Here is a 5,190-nt window from a genome sequence, read left to right as displayed (position 1 = left end):
CGCGCCCGCGCCCCCCGCGCCCGAGCGCGCGCCGCGCCCCGCCCCGGCCCCGCCCCGGCCCCGCCCCCCAGCCGGGTCGCCCGGGGCTCCCATTGGCCCCTCGGCCTTTTGAATCGTCGCCGGCGCCGCCGATTGGTCGTGCGTGTGGCGCGTCCGCCCCGCCCGGCGGGGCCCGCGGGGAGGCGGGGAGGCGGGGCGGTGGGGAGCGGGGCCCGCCCAGCGCGCGCTTATCGCCGCTGCCCAGGCGCCGCGCCCCCGCCCCGCCCCGCCTCCCCGCGCCCCGGGGTCTCGAGTCCCCGCCGCTGCCGCGGGCTTCGGGGCGCAGGGCGGCCTGGAGGCCGAGATAATAAACAGCCGCCAGGACAACAGTACGTTCGCGTGCGGACGACGCGGATCAACCGTCCGCGGCCGCAGGTGCTTCGGGCCGAGACGCCGGCAGAGCGCTCCCAACCGCTTGGGGCTGCGGCCGCCCCGAGGGCGCCCGACTTCTTTGTCCTGGCGGCGGCGGGCCGGGCCTGGGCCGCGGGCGGGGGGCGCAGGGACCGGGGGGAAGGGCAGGGGTGGCTCGGGGTCCGGGGGCGAGGGCGCAGGGACCGGGACACGCAAGGACTAGAGCGTGCGGGGACGGGGGCGGGGAGGGGGGGGGCACGGGGTCCCGGGCTCCTGTCCCGCGACGGCCGCGGGGACGGAAGCGGGGGCTGGAGGTGCCAGGGACCAAAAACTCTTAGACGCTGAGCCTCCGCCCGCATCCCACGAGTCTGGTGTTAATTGGTGGCCACATCGCCAATCATTACGTTAACTCCGGATACGGTGTGGATCCTAAACCCTTTTTTCCTCCGAGTTACCATCATTGGTTAGTTGGTTTCCTTCCTTTGAGGTCGAGAACTTAAAGAAGTCCATTGAAGTTCCCCATTTTGCAGTGTGGTCTTAAAGTATTTCTTAACCCGACTACTAGGTTAACCTAACCTACCAGGTAAGTTTTAGTGAATTTCAGTTGTCAAAGCACTATCCGTTCAATTATAAGAAACAGGCATTTTCATGTATAGCCCAGATTCAGTCTCAAGAGTTTTCTTACCTAGAAGTTATAACAAAACATCCAGGTTTACTACTTAAAACAAAAAAAAATCTAGTAAGCTGGGCTTTCTCAGACATTCACGACCAGTGTGAAAGTTTTCATTAGAGCCTTTCCTGAAAACAAGCCCTGACCTCAAGTCGTGCACTGTCCTGGTTTTGCCCTGTGGAGGTCTGAGCTACAGAAATGCACATTGATTGCACTTCAAAGTCAGAAAACCTAATTTGGGGGCAGAGCCCTAGGCCTGGGTCGCCTTAACCTTTAAGGTAGGTAATGTTTGCAGCAAGTGACGGAAATGAAAACACTCTCAGGTATAAGGGCCCCTAAGATAGCTTCGATTCTTCATAGCCAAGTGGTGCTGTGCTGTTCTCTTTGCTACGTCCTACCCAGAACCAGGGTTTCACTGGGTTTCCCTTGAGGTACACATTTCCTGGATCATTACCGTCCATGAGATAAAGGATTCTCTTACACACAGACACACTTCACTTTAAACGTCAGGTTCCTAAAGCTTCATAACAAAATGAAGCTAAAAGATCAGAAGCCACCAGATTCAGCTTATAAATTATAAATCACCAAAAACATTTTTCAAAACAACTGATTTTGACCTCAGAGAAACCAGGCAACAGTTACTGTTTGTTTCTCGTTTAGTAGACTGGAGTATGTCGTGAAAAATCAGGCTTAGTACCTCGGCCGCTTTCTCGGTGAAGAAACGGTTAGTGTTCTCTTGTTTTTGCTCTCACAGAGACAGCGGACAGCGTGTATACTTGGGAGTGGAGAATTTCCGGGGTTTGCTCTCCGAGAGATGCTTGTCAGCCACAACTGGCCAGATGTGGCTTCGTGGAACAGGCAACGAAGACCTCACTTACAGAGCCACGTCTTGGTGCTGCCGTCGTGAATGTAGCCGCGAGTGGCACAGCCCCCTTCCCCCGTTTGCAAGGAAGATGAGAAGCGGAGGGGCCGGGAACCCCACACCGGAAATAACAGGATCCTCCCTGCGGATCCCTCACCGCCCTTCTTCGGTCCTGCTTCCCAGAGGATCTGGGCTGTTAGGACTAACAGTTCTCGTAGGAAGTAGGTCTAGGCTCCGTACCACGTGGCGTGAGGACGTCCAGTTGGACCCATCTGGTGCTGTTTTCGGGAACACGCTGCCACACCCTGGTTGCTGCCGAAAACTTTTCACCAGGTGGAAATCCCCCGGGGGCCACCCGATAGCACATTTCTACGGAGGTCTGATCTGAATCGTTTCTGTTCACGCCGAAGCGGACTTCATGGTGACCGTGAGGGAACAGCTATGTCCGTCTCGATACTGACCGTCTTCATTTTTATTTGAAACACATTCGTGCGTATCTGTAGCACTTCCCTGGTTTTTCTCAACGTCTCACTAGCACAAGGGGAGGCTTTGAATGAATTGATCCAAATACCACGCTCTCCTCAGCCTTAACGGAATCTCTTAATCCACGTAGTACGAATATGTGATTTTTTTTTTCTGCCCAAATACTCATGCTACATGCTCCCGAGAGCTGCTGGGTCACTACTCGAGCCGACTCTGCGACCTCCAGGTAACCCGTGTTGGCATCACACGCCATCCGTCTGAGAGAATCACACGGATTTTTAGTCATTTATGTCGGTGTGTGTTCTGAGTAAAATGCAACATACTACTGCGCTCCAAACAGGTTTTAGGTTGTACGTTTAGGATGTTCGTGCTTCAAATAAAGTGAAGAAACTTAAAATAATTATGCAAATTTTATTTTAAACATTCATCTCGAGGGGCGCCCGGGTGGCGCAGTCGGTTAAGCGTCCGACTTCAGCCAGGTCGCGATCTCGCGGTCCGTGAGTTCGAGCCCCGCGTCGGGCTCTGGGCTGATGGCTCGGAGCCTGGAGCCTGTTTCCGATTCTGTGTCTCCCTCTCTCTCTGCCCCTCCCCCGTTCATGCTCTGTCTCTCTCTGTCCCAAAAATAAATAAACGTTGGGAAAAAAAAAAACAAAAAAACATTCATCTCGAGGGGCACCCGGGGGGCTCAGTCGGTCGAGCGTCCGACTTCGGCTCAGGTCACGATCTCACGGTCTGTGAGTTTGAGCCCCGCGTCGGGCTCTGCACTGACAGCTCGGAATCCGGAACCTGCTTCGGATTCTGTGTCTCCCTCTCTCTCTGCCCCTCCCCCGCTCATGCTCTGTCTCTCAATAATAAATAAATGTTAAAAAAATTTTAAACATTCATCTCGAATATTTTACATCATCGCCCTCAAGCGTGTTTTACGCAGATCTAATTGCACTGGATCGTGTACTCATAAGGATTACAGTGATCTTGCCCTGGTTACCTGAGTCTTTGTTCCAAGACAGGCCTTGGGAAGGACAGCCAGTCCTCCTGAGTCCAGAATCAGGGCATCAGAATGAAGAGTCCTGGAGGGAAGAATCAAAGGGTAGAGGCAAGGCCAAGTTCCCGGGCTCAGGGAGAGCAGTCTCGGGTGTTCTTTGGCCCCGAGATGTAGACAGAAAGCCCACGTACGAGCCGCTTTCTGAGCGGCCTGAGAAGCCTCCAGATCATGGAACAGTGGGGTCAGGTGGAGTGAAAGCTCCATGTGTCTTGACGTTACCAGCCTCGAAGCTCAGAAGCCCCCAGGAGGGACAGAACGTCCTCTGGTCTGGCTTCTAGAGGCACACGTACAACGGACTCGAGTCATCCGTTTGTGTGATGGGGGAGACGCCCGTGACGGGGTGAGGGTGGTGACAGGTGTACGTGGGACGTGTCCTGGGAACACGACAGAGGAAGGTTTATGTTGGACCGTCCGGAATGATCTCACTTGTAAAGCACGAAAGTACAAGGTGCGAACTTCCCACGGCGTCAACCCACAGAGCAGCATCGGGACGGCACCGCCAAAAATGTCACATCTACAGACACGTAGCGTTCCCTTTTTAAAAATGCCCAGTCCTTTTTCCTTTTTAACTCCGGGCCCCGGAGACCGCTGCCGTTGATCCGTAGGTTAAGCCAAGACTTAACCCCCGTGGTGACCGGAAGGAAGGACGCCCAGGGCGTCTGTCTCTGGGGCTCCTTCTGGGGCCAGGATAGGCTACCCGGGAACCCTGATGCTCAGCTTTTAAAGAAATGCCCTAGGCCTTGACCCCAGTCTTCCTTCCCATGAGCCTATGGGGCAGTATATTCGCTTCTGGGCAGTCCTAGCGAGCTGACCACGGTTTCAACGGGATGCGGCTCCCTTTTCAACATTCCCAACCATAGGGTCAAATTAGGGGCTCCCGTTAATAACGAGTTTTCTGTATCGCATCCAAAAGGGCAGCATAACTTCCTGCCGGTTACTTTGGAGACACTTGGCTCGCTCACTACCCTACTCAGTAACACCTGGAAACACTAGCAATTTTTTTGCTTCCTTTGTAACTAGCGTAAAATACACATCACATAAAATTTATCATCATAACCATTCTTTTTAAATTTTTTATGCTTATTTATTTTTGAGAGAGAGAGAGAGAGAGAGAGACCGAGTGTGGCCAGGGGAGGGGCACAGAGAGGGAGACACAGAATCCGACGCAGGCTCCAGGCTCCGAGCCGTCGGCACAGAGCCCGACGCGGGGCTCGAACTCACGGACCGCGAGATCATGACCTGAGCCGAAGTCGGCCGCTTAACCGACGGAGCCACCCAGGCGCCCCTATACTAAATTTTTCTAGGAACGGCCAATACTGTTTTCCACAGTGGCTGCTCCGTGACCTTCCCGCCAGCAGGGCACAAAGCTTCCGGTTTCTCCACATCCTCACCAACACCCGTTATTTTCTGGTTCTTCGGCTTTTTTGTTTTTAGCAGCCATCCTAATGGGAGAAAGGTGGTCCTCCCGGTGTTCTTTTTGTTTTCTCTTTTTCTTTTTCTACTTATTTATTTTTAATTTTTTTTTAATTTACATCCCAATTAGTTCGCATATCGTGCAACAATGATTTCAGGGGTAGATTCCTTAGTGCCCCTCCCCCATTTAGCCCACCTCCCCTCCCACAAAACCCCTCCCATGACCCTCGGTTTGTTCTCCATATTTAAGAGTCGCTTCTGTTTTGTCCCCCTCCCTGTTTTTATATGATTTTTGTTTCCCTTCCCTTATGTTCATCTGTTTTGTCTCTT

The 5,190-nt window shown here is 53.6% G+C and overlaps 1 long non-coding RNA gene across 3 annotated transcripts; it reads left to right on the top strand.

Annotated features, from left to right (window-relative positions):
* Window positions 1–264: 264 nt before the first annotated feature.
* Window positions 265–2,802, top strand: LOC124510309 (uncharacterized). Of its 3 annotated transcripts, none has more exons than XR_006961669.1 (2): window positions 265–368; window positions 1,815–2,802. It is a non-coding gene; the product is annotated as an uncharacterized LOC124510309 (long non-coding RNA). The 3 variants fall into 3 exon arrangements; XR_006961670.1 differs by having other exon boundaries at window positions 265–414; XR_006961668.1 differs by lacking the exon at window positions 265–368 and adding an exon at window positions 381–973.
* Window positions 2,803–5,190: the final 2,388 nt, after the last annotated feature.

The sequence above is a fragment of the Lynx rufus genome, unplaced genomic scaffold, assembly GCF_022079265.1.
Source record: "Lynx rufus isolate CCGP_SWC_20201006 ecotype Redwood Valley unplaced genomic scaffold, mLynRuf1.p SCAF_15, whole genome shotgun sequence".
Lineage (NCBI taxonomy): Eukaryota > Metazoa > Chordata > Mammalia > Carnivora > Felidae > Lynx > Lynx rufus.
This window is presented reverse-complemented; position numbering and strand designations above follow the sequence as displayed.